At 36.1% G+C, this 17,736-nt stretch overlaps 1 pseudogene; it reads left to right on the top strand.

Annotated features, from left to right (window-relative positions):
- LOC131860376 (alpha-N-acetylglucosaminidase-like) overlaps nt 1–10,258 on the top strand; it is a 302,730-nt pseudogene extending 292,472 nt beyond the window's left edge.
- Nucleotides 10,259–17,736: the final 7,478 nt, after the last annotated feature.

Below are 17,736 nucleotides of genomic sequence, written 5' to 3'. Positions count from 1 at the left end.
AAAAATGCAAGAAGATAGGATGCAAACCCAAAATGCCTCCTTCATCCAACGATTCCTCCACAAATTTTTCTTTGAAAAAGTCTAAAATCGCTTCCCTCTTGCATTTCGGGTTTTGAAAAACAAATGGCAAGTTCGTTTTCTTCAAAAGGGAGCAAATCGGGTTTTGAATACAAAATAACAAGTTCGATTTGCACTTTTCCCTCTTTCATGCTTAAAATCGGGTTTTGAATATAAAACAACAAGTTTAAAATCTCACTTTTTCACTCATTAAGCCAAAATCGGGTTTTTTTGGATAAATGACAAGTTTAAAATTGTCAAAAATGAACTTTTATGTTAAAATCGGGTTTTAAAAGACAAACTGCAAGTTTAAAAATACTTGTAAGGGGGAAATAAAATCCCTACAACAAGTATTAAACACTTGCACACATGTAATGGGGATTTAAAATCCCTATTTCATGTGAAAACCATTAAAGTAGGGGTTTTTTGGACAAACTGCAAGTTTACTTGCAGTTGAGCCAAAAAACCCCTATTTTAACTAAAAATGACCAAAAAACAACAAAAAGATAAAAACATTAAATGGGAAACTTAAAATAAATTACAAGTGACATATTTGAAATAAAAGTGCACATGTAATTGGTCAAAAATTCCCCTACAAAGACCAAAACAATGAATATCATTAAAACTTGCAGTTTGAAGAAAATTCTCCACCTGCAGTCTGGGTTTTAAAACCCGAAATTGAAGGAAAGGCATAGCAAACGAACCCAGAATTGGACGAAATTTGAAACGTAGTTCGAGAATGGACTGAGGATTAAGCCAGTCCAAGGATTAGTCAAAATTCTGCCTCGGGAAGCGTGCCATAGAGTAATAATTTTTATTTTTTCATAAAAATTTCATCGTAGTGGTCCTTCATTTTTGGAAACAAAAATGAGGACAACAGATATATACTAACTTCATTTTAGTTTATAGGGTAGCACATAAGGAAGGTACTTATATTTGATGTGATTAACAAAGCCTTAATATAGCCCATTAGATTCTAAGTTTAATTCTTAAAGGTCTACCCCCAATTCCAAGCGGAATTTCAAGTTAACCCAAGCATAATAAATTGTTACTAAGATATCTTAAAGCAAAGACAACACATTTAGTAGTAAGTGGTTAGGTGTCTTATCAAGCTGTTGGTTGAAAGTTTTGTACACTTGGGGAAATATACAAAATTGTGGTTTCAACCATAGCACATGAGTAAAAACTCTCCTAATTAAGGGAAGGCTCCCCCTATCTAACTACAACTTTGAAAATAACATAGGATCGGACAACAGTCTTTCTTCTTTTTTCAAGAAAGACAATATCCTTTTCTCTTCACAGAAAAGGATAGCGATTTGAATATGAATAACAATAACCACTTTTAAATGAAACAAAAGAAAGGAAATGAAGTTTCCTAAAAGCCCAAAGACTCCCGTAACTTCCTTCGAGATGAGACAACAATATCAAGCTCAAAGACTTGACTATTGGAAGTCCTATCTACCCTTTGCTATACTAAATTTTACAATGAATAAAAGACAACAGCTCAAAGACTGAAATAATCTATTTGTTCAACACAAAGACAAGAACTAATACAAGCTCAAAGACTTGCTGCTCCTTCTAGAGATTTTCCTATTTTAATTAATCTTCTCTACTTGCAGCTCAAAGACTTCAAATAAGATTGGACTAAGCCCCTTTAGAAACACTTTGCATAGAAGAAATAAAAAGATTCAAACTCAAACATGTAGCTCAAAGACTCAAAACTTGAGTAATCCTTCTTTATTTATTTTTTTTCAAAACCTTCAATTCACATACATAAGCTCAAAGACTTCTTGTTGTAAATTTGGCAGAGTTTTTTTTTTTGCTTGTCTTCCCAAAAGATGATAATTACAATGGACTCCTCAAGTATTTATAGAAGGAGAGCCTTGAGAAAAAGGTGGGAGGATCATAACTAACTTGAGGGATTCTCTCAACCACCAAGACTCGTTCAATAACTAATTGAGACTTCATTAACTAACTAATAGTTACTCCAATTAACTAAGACTTATTCCAACTACATTCCTGATCGGACACAACTTGTAGTTGTTTTACATGTAATTACAAAAGTGCAAGTAATGTGTAACTTGCATTTTACAAAAAATATTTTTACATGTAACTTGCCAAAACTAAATTACAACTAAAGATTACAAAAGAGGGAAAATTCAACCAAGTGTTGAAAAACACTTAAATTGCATTTTGTGATGACACAAATCCTTGAAATTTCTGGATGCTCACTTGTAGTTCATCGGGATTTAGTTCATGGGTGTTCTTGGCAACAACCATAGTCTTCACAATAGTGTCGTGACACCGGAGGAGCGCTGAATTGTTTTTATCCAGGATAGATTGGATTTCATGCAGAAAGGCTTGGTGTTTCATCAATGCTTGAATTGAAGCTGCCAAAAATTGTTTGCTCCTCTATTCATTATGAATCCTCATCTGTAAATCAGCAAGAACTTCTTCTTCTGGAATCAACTCTCCATCCCGACTTACTATGTTGCAAGAGGCTCTTTCACAATGTGAGACAATATCTCGGAAAACCTCACCCCGGAATCTCCTTGCATCACCGATCTCCTCAATGAGGGATTTAAGAACAAGGGTCTTGTTTTCCAGGAGTTCTTCAAATTCCAAGTACATGACCTTGGAAGAGATGATGGCATGCTCCTGCAAAATACTCAGCTATTGTTGGGGCATGGTATGCCAGATTGTCAGACTTTTCTCAATACTTTTCAAGTTCTTTTTGAAAGTATTAGAAGTCTGATCCAGTTTCTCCTCAATGGTCTCTAACTTAGACATTATTTGAAAAATGTCTTTCTTTACTTGTACACAATGATCATGAAGTTGATCAACCTAGGAATCTAGTGCTTGTACCTTTTGAGCAGCCCTTTCCACTCCACAAATCGATTCTTGGGAACCAGAAGAACCTATGGAGTTACTCCCTTCAGCAGCAGGTTTTGTGATTTTATGAATGGCTGCCATAAGCTGTCGGTTTTCCTCTTCTAGCTTGTCTTTCTTTGCTAGAAGCTCATCACACCTTTGCACCAATGAAGCAACAGAAAACTGAGCATCATGTTTAATGACCTCATGCATTTGTTTGCTCAACTCTATCCTTGTAACCTTATAATCAGCAACTGACATTTCATCAAGTGGCTTATCTGAAATAGGTTCCATGATTTCAGCTACTTTCATCTTGTTACTGTCAACAGTTACTCTAGAGATAGTCTTGGCCTTCTTAGCAAGTTTAGATCTGGACTGTTTCAGTTGCTGATAGTCAAAGGCATCAGGTGAGATTTCTTGCTTCTTCCTTTTCGGGGTGAAAGAACTAAGCCATGGAGGCAAAGTCATCAAGTCTCTTCCAGTAGCAGCCACAAGCAAAGGAGAAGCAGTTTCTGTTTGAATTACTGTAGTCATCCTGGGAGGAACATCTGTTTGAATAGTGACCATGGTTTGCTCAGTTACCAATGGACATGAAGATTGCCTCGTGAACTCTTCAAAACCAGAAGTGGAAATATCAATTTCTGACAATTGAATGCAAGCAAGATTATCTTCGGGAACTTCCAACATAGTCTCTTGTTGATGACCAGGAGATGGCTCATATGCTGAAATAGGAATTGCATTCTGAGGAGACTCATCTCCAAGCAAATCAGGAGGAGAAAGAGGCATCTCAATGGAAACTGGAGGAATGATCTCATTAGGCGAGTCTAAAACTGGAGACTTGGGAGCATCATCAGATTGCTGCCCCTCTTTTGGATTATCCAGATCAATCACCTGAACATGGAAACGTGATTTTTCTTTCCCACGAACTGTCATCGCCTCAGGAGGAAGCACCACTGCACGACTGACCTGTAACTTGATCCTTGTGCCTGAAGATGAAGCACCCTCCTTATTGTCAATCTGAATCTCAGACTTTCGTCCAAGAGGCCCAGTAGAATCATCTTCTTTACCAACCTTGATTTTAATAAGTCTGATGACATTACTTTTCAGCCATGCGTTGGTGTTGGCAAAAATAGGCTGAAATCTGTCAAGGATGGAGATTCACTCCTTGTGTGACCATTGGATCAAAGGAAGTGGAGCTTCCTCCACTCTCTGTGAAGTGTATTTAGGATCAAGTATATGCCCGTCATCAATCATCCCTTGTGGGATATCCACCAAGTTCAAATCAACAATTAGCTCAACAGTGAGCCTGCAGTAATCCATCTTGAGGACTTCGGCTTTTGTGCGGAGATCTACCCAGATGTCTTCAATGCGATGAACATGCACAAAGGATTTCTTGATCTTCTCCTTCATACCCCTATAATCGAAATCAGCTCTAGGTTTAAACCTTTTGAGCTTAATTTCCTGCAACTCAGTTTCCATGGCCTTAGCCTTCACAGATGTGACAAGGGAGTATCGGCCAATTTTCAATGGGTTTGTGGTAGAGATCCCCATTCCAACCTTGTGTCTAGCAGACTAAAAAGTGTGAACAACCATGATCTGTCTTCCCAACTCCATAAGAATTATCTTATCGGTTGGGTATCTCGGAAGCATGTATGATTGACCATCATAGCATCCTATCCTCATATAAGTGAAGGTGGGAAACTGCAAAAACAAACATCCATACTCGCACACCTTGCCCCATGCCTCATCTAATACTCTCTTGTTCCTAAGGTTTCTATCAAACTGACACATGAAATATCCAAAGAATGCATCTTGGACTCTTTTGAAATGCAATCTACTAGGTCTCAATGGCAACTAGTCATAATATTCCCAAACTGGTATAAGTGAGCGATTCACCTTTGGTAGAAAGACTTGGAAAGTGTCTGAGTGATGCTGCCAAATATACCAGATATGAATTCATTAAGAAGGTCATGGTGGTAGGAACTGCTACAATTTGTTCGCACAAGGCATCGCTGATGACTTCTCCCCATGAAATGTGATGTGACTACCGTATGAACATAATGAACTGATACATCCATGGCTCAAAAACATTGGAGTGCTCAAGGCCCATCATCCTGCTGAGAAGAGTGATGGTATCTTCTATCTCCCATTTAAAATCGCAGCGGTACAACTTTGCCCACGTTGAGAAGGAAGGTCGTGGTTCTTGGATCCACTTATTGATGTGTCGCTTGCAATCCTTTTCCCTCTTCACGTAATACTCCGTTGCACTTTCTTTGGAGATTTCCATGTAAACAGGTGCAGCAGGTATTTAGAAAACTTTCTCGATCATATCTGCATCAAGACGGATTATGGCTTCGCCATCATCATTTTTGATGACTCTTGACTCTTTGTCAAAATGATGGGCACATGCAAGAACGAACTCAGGTTCTAGGGCTGCCACCAGGAAAGAAGATGCATGATGAATATGGCTGTCCAATTGCCACTGCAAGTTATTATCCTATGGATCTTCTACCCTGTTGACGAATTCTGCCATATCAACTTGCCCTATCTCCGTGTCTTTGATGCGATCCAAAGGAGAAGAAACCTGGGAAGGTGCAACCTTGTTCTGATATTTGTCATATTTATATTTCATCTTCTTTGGAGTTGGAGATGCCAGCAAATCTGACATTGATTGTGAACCTGGAATGCTGTGATGAAGACTTAAAAGAGTTAAGGCAACATCATAGTCAGCTGCAAATATCATTCTTCCTTCTCCAAATGGGTAAAGTTTCATTTCTTGAATTTCACGATTTTGTGAGAGGAAGAGGGTAAATATGTAGAAAGGGAAAAATCTTGACTTTGACCAATTTCGGATCTTGGGAAAATTTTCGCAAGTATACAAGTTGGAAAGGACATACATGCAATCGAGGTTTTAAAACCCGAATACAAGTATACTTGTAAATTTGAAAATGGAGAAATGGATGAAAAGTGAGATTTTGACTTGCGGAAAATGATGGAAATGGAAAGTACGGATATGGGAAACATGAATGGATAGAAATGGGAAAATCCGGGGAAGTCATTTGCATGAAAATGGGAAGAACTCTTCAACATGTAATCCGGTTTTAAAAACCCGAATTTGCAAGGGAGGGGTATTTCACACTTTTCAACTTGGAATTTCAACCAAAAATGGTTAAATTCCTTAACCGTAGGGGAAGAATAGGAATTTCCAGCGAACTTGTAATCGAGATTAAAAATCCCAAATACAAGTAAAGAGGGAATTTTGGGAAGAACAATGCAATTCAAAGATTGCATACCAAGGGGAAAATTTCTCTCACAAAAACCGATTTTTGGGGGAAGAACAATACATGCCAAACATGCAACTAGGGAAGAAAATTAAGAAAACAAGAAAATAATGAAATGAAGGAAAGAAAGGAAAGAGAACATACCTTTCTTGAAAATGCAAATGCTTCTCCAAAAATGCAACCAATTTTTGAAAAAAAAGAAGGAAGACCAAAAATAGAGGCAATCCGCAATGCCAAAACCCTTAACACGTTTTTGCAAAAATGCCCCAAACTGTTAAATGTAGCAACAATCCCAAATTTGGAAGATCAAAGTGCCAATGAGAGAGCACACCCAAAAGGATTGGAACAAAACACCTAAGTAGGAGTAGGAGAAATGGAGACAAGTGTTGCAAAATGTAGCCAAAGGAATCACGTGAAGAAAAACGTGGCCACCATTTCAATCTTCAATGACATCATTAAATAGCTCAAAACTTCCCCCAAACTCCATGCCTAGGTGAGAAAGGGCAAAATTTTTAGGAGTTTGCAGTGTGTTGAAGATTTAATCCCTCAAAATGTGGCATTAAGAAAAACGTGGTTGCTGATTTAGGGCAAAAACCAGTCAATGCATACTCCAAATGTCACGAAAGGTGTCCAAGAATGCATGGAAATAGGATGCAAACCAAAACGCCTCCTTCCTCCAACAATCCCTCCACAAAATTTGCCTTGAAATGGTCAAAAATCGTTTTTCCTTGCATTTCGGGTTTTTTGGAGCAAAAGACAAGTTCGAATTTGCATAAGGGAATGCAAATCGGGTTTTTGGGAGAAGAATACAAGTTTTAATTTCACTTTTTCCACTTACAAGCCAAAATCGGGTTTTTTTAGACAAATGACAAGTTTTATTTTTTACTTTTTCACTTGCCAAGCCAAAATCGAGATTTTTTAGACAAACTGCAAGTTTTAATATTGTCAAAAATGCACTTGCAATGTAAAATCGGGTTTTTTGGAGCAAACTGCAAGTTTTAATTACTTGTAAAAGGGAAATAAAATCCCTACAACAAGTTAGAAATACTTGCACATATGTAATGGGAATTTAAAAACCCTATTACATGCAAAAACCATTAAAGTAGGGGTTTTTTGACCAAACTGCAAGTTTACTTGTAATTGAGCCAAAAAATCCCTATTTAAACTAAACAAGACCAAAAAACAATAAAAAAGACAAAAACAAGAAAGGGAAATTTAAAACAAATTGCAAGTAACATTTTTTAATAAAAATGCACATGTAATAAACTAAAAATTCCCCTACAATAACCAAAAACAATGAATATCATTAAAACTTGCAATTTGAAGAAAATTCTCCACCTGCAATCGAGGTTTTAAAACCCGAAATTGAAGGAAAGACATAGCAAACGAACCCATAATTTGACGAAATTTGAAACGTAGTTCGAGGATAGACTGAGGATTAAGCCAGTCCAAGGATTTGTCAAAATTATACCTAGGGAAGCATGCCATAGAGTAAAAATTTTCATTTTTTCACAAAAATTTCATGTAGTGGTCCTTCATTTTTGGAAACAAAAATGAGGACAACACAAGCTATGCCATATCCTCACTTCATCACAATAATTGCAAAAGATAAATCAACTTGATTATTATAAATATAGAACAATAACCAATACTTTGAGAAGTAGAGTGACTTATTACATACCAATTTGGCCCCATGGCATTATAATTTCATCTAGGCAAGCATAAAATAAGTTATAAATAGCAAAAGGAAAAGAAGAATGCCAACAACTAATTCAGTGAGGACCATATCAAAGATGTCATATTAGGAAACCCTTATCAAATTCTATGGTGCAACGGGGCACAATATTGTTAAAATCACCTCAACAATAGTGTTAGAAATGGGAAATCCTCCTTTGGTAACATACCCTTTAGGTTCCAATTCATATAGTTCATCCGCATGCCCAAGTTTCAGCACTTGTCTGAGAAACATGAATCCATTCTCAGATTGCAGACGGGAACAAAAATGTAGGAAAAATGATAAGCTTGTCAACATTTTTGTGAGAAGAATAGAGTTTTCATAGTGATCCTTTGTTGGATTGGAAATGCCAATGTCAATACCCACTTCTCCGGTCAATAACTTCCTTCCCTTTGTTCAAAACATGACTTGCAAGCCATCTCCATGGCCACCCATCCCACTATTGCTGTTGCAATCGCTGTTACTACTGTTATTAGCAAACCCATTTGCATTCACTTATATAATCATGCACCAAAAGAAACAAGATCCACTGTTTTCTTTTTCATAGGCCTAAAAGGCAAACCAAGATTAGTTTTCACCTTTTCCTTCCTACAATTGTTCATCTTTGCCAGCACACCCGTCTCCAATGAAATCCCTCTCTTTATGCTTTGATGGACGTCCATAGCCTACTCAAAAGCTCTCCTTTCAGCATTTGCAAGGAGGATTCCAACAAAGGTTGTGGAATCTGGCTATTACACGGTACACCTACCAATTGCATTTTTCTTGAAAGTTTCTAAACCTTGTTTTTTCTCTTGAAATTCTACTATTCTTTATGCTTTGATGGGCATCCATACTCTGTCCTCCCATTGCTTCCTGCAAATCAGAAGGGGGGCACCACTTCTCCTTCCACAACAGCCATACTTGTACCATAACTCTCTCTAACCCCCATTTTTTCCTTTTTCTTTTTGTTTTATTTTTATTTTGCTTATTTAGTTTCCCACTCCTGGCGAGGAATGTGACGCTTTTAGTCAAGCCAAGCAGAAGCTTTTGTTGATGAAGTATTTGTGAAGAAACAATGTTAGGAAGTTGTCAGTATGTTAGCTTTTACAGTACTATATTGTTTGGAAACTTGCAGTATGATATCCTTTACAATATTACATTATCTTCAGTACTTTATAAATTGTTACAGTTGTTTTAATAATCCACTACTACATTTCTTAGGTACGATTTGGTTGATCTTACCCGGCAAGCATTGGCGAAACTTGCTAATCAAATTTTCCTGAATGCCGTGAAAGCTTTTAATGCAAATGATGTTGAGCAAGTGGGTATCCAAGGAAAATTATTTCTAGACCTGATAAGAGATTTGGACATCCTCCTGGCGTCTGATGATAATTTTCTACTTGGAACATGGCTGGAAAGTGCAAAGCAACTGGCGGAAAATCCCGAACAGCAAAAACAGGTGAGCAAACATTGATGCTCACTCAAAATCTGGAAAAAGTGCATTACACAAGATTTATTAGAATTTATTTCCCTTTTGAATGAGATAGGAAAAATTGTTTAAGCCTTCTGCATTTGTTAGGATTCTTCATGAACTACCACCCATAAACTTGTTTGTTTTACATGTGCAGTATGAATGGAATGCAAGAACCCAAATAACAATGTGGTTTGATAACACTGAAACAGAACCTAGTTTACTTCGTGATTATGGTAACTCAAATTTTTCAAGTTATATATTTACGTGAATTTCTTTGGTGCATGTTAATGTGACACATTGATCTCATTTTAATAGTTCTCCACCTCTACAAGACCAATCCAAGCTATGCTATAGAAGATAAATCCTAAAGCAATCTTTTTTCTGAAACCTGGCATATACTTTGTCTATTTTTGGTTGTTTTGCTGCAGGAAACAAATATTGGAGTGGGCTTGTGCAAGATTATTATTTACCTCGAGCAGAAATCTATTTCTACCATTTACTAGAAAGTATGAGAGGCAACAAGGCATTTCCATTTGACACATGGAGAAGAGATTGGATATCGCTCACAAACAATTGGCAAGATAGTACTGATATTTATTCAGTGAAAGCACGAGGAAATGCTCCCAACATTTCCCGAGCATCATTCAAGAAATACTTCTAAGGATTGGGTATTGCATCTGTGGATTACTTATCAGCTTCATATACTTTTTTGCAGTTTAGGACAATAATATAGAACAATGAATTGTGCAAACAACTTTTCTTAATTTATTATGTAAAAAATTATTGGCATTGCCACTGAATAGTTCACTCCGTGTCTTTACATTAAATGCAAAGTTAATCTTTAACTACTCCATTTGACCATTTGACCCTTGGCTTAATTTTAAGTAAATACTTTTGCAAGATTAAACTACAGCAAATCGAAATTAACATATGAACAGAATGTTGTAATCAATCATAAATTAACATGTACTTTATTTATTTTTTATTTGAAGAGTCTGACGTTACTCTTACTTATAACTCTTAAATTTATTTTAGGTGATATATGTTTGCATAAACATGAAAACTAATCAAATTTTATTTGTTTGAGCCACTAACAAAATGCTAGGATACCATGTAAAACAACCCCTCACAGATATGAACACATCAAAATCGAAGTTGAGACCTTGTGAATTGTAACAGTCGTATTAGTTAGTAGTTGAGATCCGTAGTGTTTTTATTTCTGGATGTTTAATGCAGATGAAGTATTTTGAATTGACTTAACAAAGGAATTTGAAAGTGCATTTAATACAGGTTAATGTTAAACATAAATTTTAGGTGCCTAAAGGTTGTAAAGATGATGTAATGATTAATAGATAGATACATAGATAAAGATTTCAATACTGTCCACAAGACCGAATTCATCTACAGAACCCCAATAATAAAAATCATAATTAAAGAACTGAGACATTGCTGAAAGAAAAAGAGGGTTCATGCAGTTAAGCCCTAGTATGAATTGCTGCTATTATTTTGCCTTTTGACGTTCATTAGTAAAAGAGGGGGTTGGAAGGGGGAGGTAAATCAGTATATGCTAATCCCAAAATAATTCAACATTAATTATCATTAATAACTTTTCCAAGCATCTCAACTAACCTCAAACCCAAATCATTATTAGCAACATTTATTGTTCTTCCTTAATAATGAAGCGACTAATCAAATGATGAACATCAACACACATGCACACAAATGAACATTAGATTTATGTAGAAACCCAGAAGGGAAAAATCCACAATGAGATTAGCTGTGTGGAGCTATTGTCTAAATTTAGCCTCACAAAAATACTATGAACTTACAATATGAAGTAGAGACCAACCTACTAGAGACACCGATCCCTAATTACGTTTGCAAGCACCAACCTAGAGGAGACACCAATCCCCTAATCCAAGATCTGAGCAACAACTCAATATGTGAGACACCAATCAAGATATACAAAAGATATGTTATGTGGACCTTCACAAAACCTTCAACCTCTATTAGATTTGATACACATCAAAACACTTAATCAATGTAAATAGGATTTGCAAATTGATTTGCACACTTCAACTCTTCTCTACTATAGACAACTCACTCAACTTTTGCCACATCCACCACACATACTCAAAACACACTAGGAATAAACCTAGATCAACATTACATATGCATTGCAGTGATAATTATATTCACAATTTGGCCTAGAACATAATTACACCATTTGCAAGTCGACCTCGAATAAATCACTTAACCAAATGTGTAATAGGCCCAGTCCTAAAGCCCACATGTTATACACTAGAAGAAGGGGCATGCTATGTGTTATCCAACATAGACTCAATTGGTCTTAAACAACTTTCACATACCTCCTCTAGTTGGCATATGTTATCTTCCTCTAGCGCATCAATTTGGAAGACTAGAATAGTTGGCCAACTAACATAGTGAACACTTTGTCACTTCTAACTTTTTGTCTGCTGAATATTAGCTTGTACAACTCTGGAATCTAACACATGATACTTAGTTCATCATTACTTCCAAACTGCAAGCCATAAAACATTTTTGTGATAGAATGCATTACATAACATTTAAGTAATAGACCTCAATAACATACCGCAAACACTTCTAGATCACCTTTAACAACTTGAATAGATGTATGATAAAATTATAAACATCGTATAAGAGAGTTATCAACATAGCTTGACACTAACCTTCTAGAACTCAAATGATCAAACATAGACATGACAAAAGTAAATAAAGATGTTGTAGCTATCAAATAGTTGAAATCAAGTACAATTACATTTAATTCTCATCGATTGCTTTGTCATCAATGATTGACTCCTTTGACATCAATGACAATACAATGTCTAGAGTGTTGTCCCCTTCACAATCATAAGCAATTAGTAGAGACCCTTAGCCTATTTTATTTTGCATAGGCTATTTAGAATGTAAAAGGAGAATAATTGATTAATTAATTAAGTTTTGTAAATAAAACCATATCCAAACAACTTACATTTAGTTAATGAATTTTACCAAGTGGACAATTTAAATTAAAAAGTGTCATTTATGCAAACACAAAATATAAAGTTAAATTATAAAGTCACTTTTGGAGGAAAAATAAAAAGTGATGGAAAATAATGTTTATTTATTTCTAAAAAGCACATAGAAAGGAGGATAGAGAGGAAAAGGCTCATTTGTGACAAGTTATTTTCAAAAACCTTAGTTTTGGAGATTGAGCACTTGTTCATCTTTCCTTTCTATGATAAAAACCCTATGGCATTAGTTTTGAGAATGGAAACCCTCTTATCCAATTTACAAGTGGATTCACTCAAGATTTACAAGTATGCTTAATATTTTTAATTTATGGAGACTTATGGTAAAGAGTTAAACTCCATTACCCATGTTAAAATTACTAGAGCATTGTTGAAAATATTTGCAAAAATTGAGGAGAAGCTTGTTTAGCTTGTCATCAACATGGTGAGACTAGTCATACCATAGAACATGTTGGTCGTACCATTTTCTTGCTACAATGGAAGGCCATAGTAGTGAAGGCAGAACATCGGGCTTCCAAAAAGGGAAGTGTTGCATCCTAAGAAGAAGGTATTTGGGATTTTTGAGGGATTTTGGATCCCATATGCATATCGCAGCCCATGTTGGATTAGCATTTGATTTGGAGGTGATCGTTGTCATTTTTTAGATTTCTATCCATAAACACAATAATAAAGGGAGATTGAATAGCTTGGGAAGATGCACTCCCTTATTCGATTTGATATCAGCAATTAATATTATTATATCAAAGGTTTCAAAAACATATGTAAAGGTTAGAACTTGCATGCATTTCTAGTTATATATGTTTGTATTATCAAATACTTTTTCTTGGTAAATCAATGATTTATATCATTAAATTTTAAACTATATAATAGTTTAGTCACATTTTAAATAATTTTTGTGTTTGTACATTTCTCTTGTAAATGTAATATCTATTCATGTATTGCTACCTCTTGTCATTTTGTCAAACATTTGCAAAATTACAACAACAAAAAATTATTAGTTGAGAACTTTATAGTGGTATCGCAATTGGTTTTCCTCCCAACCTATTAGGAATTTGATTGCAAAAGGATAGCTCATGTGTAATCTAGTGAAAGAGCTAATAGGTATTACTAGAGGAATCTAAGAAGATGCTATAATTTTTTAATGAACCCAAAAGAAAAGTTTCCTTTGGTAGATTTATAGGTTGAAAAATATATGGAAGAACCCATAGCTGATAGGGAAAGAAGAAATAAGGGAATAGCATAGAACAAATACTTAATGCTCTTGCTAGAGGATAATAGCAATTGACAAATTTATTGATAGTCACAAAATATGAATATTCCAGGGTTGATTAGAACAATAATGAGGAAGCTAGCAACTCTGGGAATAATACTTCTAACAAACAATAGCAAGATAGTTGTTGGATCAATACCTATACCTTTAATGCCTTGATTTCTAAGAAAAAAAGAGGGTAATGGGGGACCACAAAATGATGGAGACAATTATCTAGATTATCTACATGAGTATCAATCATTAGGAGATAATTCCATGTTTTTATTGTCTTTGACTGATTTTTGCCAACTAATATTTAGGAATGGGCTCAAGAGGGACAATGTACACCTAACTAGGACTTCCAATGAATGTGGGGTAAGTTGTGCATACCTACTTTTAATGGCTCTGACCAAAAACTAGATATGCATTTTTTTAGTAAACACCATGTTCGAAAATGATTACATAGAATATATCACACTTATCTAAAAAGGGATGTCCATGAGTGGTGGTACCATGTGATCATGACACAAGGGCATAGTCTTAGAGACTCTTATGCAGATTTTAGCCAAAATGCATTGATTGTTTTGATAAGAATGATCCAAAACTACTCAAGAAGCTTGCACAACTAAAGTAGTACATGCTTAATTGATAATTATGTGTGCTTTTTAAATACTCAAAAAAGTTTCAAGATGTATTAGTGTGATAAACCTCTGATACGAAAAATATAGAATAGATAAGAGGTATCCCAACTATAAGACAAGGAGAATCTGATAACATTAATACCATCAAACCATTAATTATTGATCTCCTTACAATAAAGACATCGAGCTTTATTTAAGGAGGTAAACCAATTCCTTAAGAATCACATTAATTGATGATCAATTAAAATTTTGAAGTTGTGCAATTACAACATATCAAATGAACATGTCTCTATACTCCAAGAGACACAACCAATCGGTTGTGTGTGTGTGTGTAGAAATTAAACTGGGCATTCATACATATGGCCTTGATAACCCCGAAAGGGGAACAAAGCACCTCGATCCGATATAAGGGTTGAGTGACCATACATTCACATGCATATACACATACAAATACACATACACATACACATACACATACACATACACATACACATACACATACACATACACATACACATACGCATACGCATACACATATGCATACACATACACATACACATACACATACACATACACATACACATACACATACACACATACATACATATATATGATAAGAATGATTTAGAACTACTAGTCAAGAAGCTTGCACAACTAAAGTAGTACATGCTCAATTGATAATTATGTGTTCTTTTAAAAGACTCAAAAAGGTGTCAAGATGTATTAGTTTGATAAACCTCCCATACAAACATCTAGAACAGATAAGAGATATCCCAACTATAAGACAAGGAGAATTCGATAACATTACTACCATCGAACCATTAATTATTGATCTCCTTACAGTAAAGACATCAAGCTTGATTTAAGGAGGTAAACCAATTCATTAAGAATCACATTAACTAATGATCAGTTAAAATGTTGAAGTTATGCAATTACAACGTATCAAATGAACCATATATATACCTGGTATCAAAGTATGTGTGAAATCTTTGGAAGTTTTCTTTTGCCCATATCCTTTGGGGGATATGGAAAGAGAGGAATAATAGAATATTCAGGAATGATATTAACACCTCTGAAGTGGTGTGGACCAAGATAAAAAATAATTGTGTAGAGAATGTGATGGCCAGGGGGTGCATTGTTTTTAGCAATAAGGAGGATTTTGATGTTCTCAAAAGCTAGAATATCCTAGCCTATATGGGCATTGACATCAACCAAATCAATAGAAGTATGAGTTGCTAGTATTTTCCCCCTAATGATTGGTTTAAGGCCAACTTTGATGGTGCGACGAAAGGGAACCCGAGACCTCCTGGTTGTAGTGGTGTTATCCGGAATGGTGTTGGCTTTTGTACTAGGGCGGTTGCCTATCCCTTGGGAATTCAGACCAATCATCTAGCGGAAGCTATGGGTGCCCTTCAATCAATTAAATTAGCCTATAATATGGGGGTCAACATGTTATGCTTGAAAACATTATTAATTGCCTCCTAGGTAAACACCAACCCTCGTGGATGATTAAAAACATCATTGATTCCACTAGGGAGTTGCTTCAGGGGTTTAAAAAATGCCACATTTCCCATGTTTACAGAGAGGCCAATAGGTGTGTTGATTGGGCTGCCAATGAGGCAGTACGGAGCAAGCAAATTATAACCTGGAATTGCGAAGGGGAGCTCCCATGTGCGACACATGATATCTTAACTTATGAAAGATTGGATGGTAAGCAAGGCAAGATTTGAAATCATTTCCCGAGGTGTTAGGAGAGGTCGTGGTAGCAGGAGCTAGTTTTGTATGCAGCCGAGAAGGAGGTACAGTAATTATTGCAAGATCACTTCGCATGCTTTATGGGTGTTTTTCTCCCTCTCGAGAAAAAGTATTAGAAACTCCCATAGAATTCTAGTGGTTTCTCATAGAAAGTTTATTGCGAAGAAAGGTATCTACTGGAAATTACATATGATAGATATCAATAACATTATGGGTGGGAAACGCAAGAGAACGAAGGCTACCACCATTGATAAATGGAGGAATTGTCCGCAGGTCTGGGCGGTACTTCAAGCTGCCAAGATGACTGATTTCATGAAGCACATGTAGGAGAAGTGGCCTGAAATTACGAGAATCTTCAAGAAAGGCTAGAATGAAGGCACTTTAACCATATGCAATAGGAAGGTCAAGGTGATTGAAACTATGATCGCTGAGGCAACGGGTCTTCCAATGGATGACATGAAGTTCTACAGGGACAAAAAGATTTCAGATGCTGTCGTGAAGAAATTTCTGAAGGATGAGGAGGAAAAAGCTAGACTGGTGAAGGGCAGCCATACCTACTTCTTGCCAAAGGTAATTAAATTAATTTGGTGAAGGGTTTTACTTTCTATAATGGAATTTATCACTCTCTATGGTAGATATACTAGGGTTTACAACTACCATTTTTGTCTTACTTAATCACTTTAGGTATAAAGATAAAATTCCTATTTCATATTATCTTTTCTATGCCCTTAATGCTGGGATGAAGGATGCAATATCCAACCCCAATATCAACCCAACAATGCATGAAGGTTTGATGGTGATTTTGTATAATCACATCAAGAACACTACCGTCCATCTGAATATAGCTGAGGTCTTCGAGTCAGAAGAGGATCTCGATGACTCTGATCATAAGGAAGGTGAAGGCTATGACATAGAAGCTGGGATAGTGGATGACCCCCAAATTGTTGGGTCGAGCAGGAAAAATAAAAAAATAGAGCATGGGAAATAGAATAAAGGGTCAACCAAAAAGAAGCAAAGAGGGGAGGATGAGGATAGCTGGTATGAGGAGGATAATGAGACTAATAACAACATGGATACTGAAAGCAAGGAGGTTCAACTCCTCGTGAGCCAGAAGCAGAAAAGGAAAACTCCTAAAACTAAGGATGTGGGAACCAAGAATCGGTTGCCTCTCATGAATGATTCTAAGGATAAGGGCCTGATGGGGGAGGATACAACCATGAAAGAAGCTCAGAGCTCTAATGTCAGGGAGGTGGGACTGGAAGTGAATCTTGAGACTATAGGTGACAAGACCCAGAAAGCACATCACCTGGATATTGACCTCTATATCAATAATGGCATGGATAGATTCAAATAGGTGCTCCTCTAGATGCAAAAGGAAATTACTGGCATTAAAACCAAGCAAGCCTAGGAAGCAAGAAAAATTGAGACTTTAGAAGCTTTAGGCTCGGGTAAATTCAATTCCCTCCCTGATTGTTTTAGTGAGCTTACCAAATCTATTAGTAATGTAGAGGAGATCATCAATGCTAATTGAAATAGCTTTCTTAGCCTGGAGAATAGAGCAAGGGCCATTGAAAAAAGACTTGATGGAGTTGAGAACACGAACACGCTAAAAAAGATTGGTGAGCAAATTCATAAGATTCT

This window comes from Cryptomeria japonica, chromosome 11 (assembly GCF_030272615.1).
Source record: "Cryptomeria japonica chromosome 11, Sugi_1.0, whole genome shotgun sequence".
Classification (NCBI taxonomy): domain Eukaryota; kingdom Viridiplantae; phylum Streptophyta; class Pinopsida; order Cupressales; family Cupressaceae; genus Cryptomeria; species Cryptomeria japonica.
Note: the sequence above shows the minus strand (reverse complement) of the source record. Positions and strands in the feature narration are given on the sequence as shown.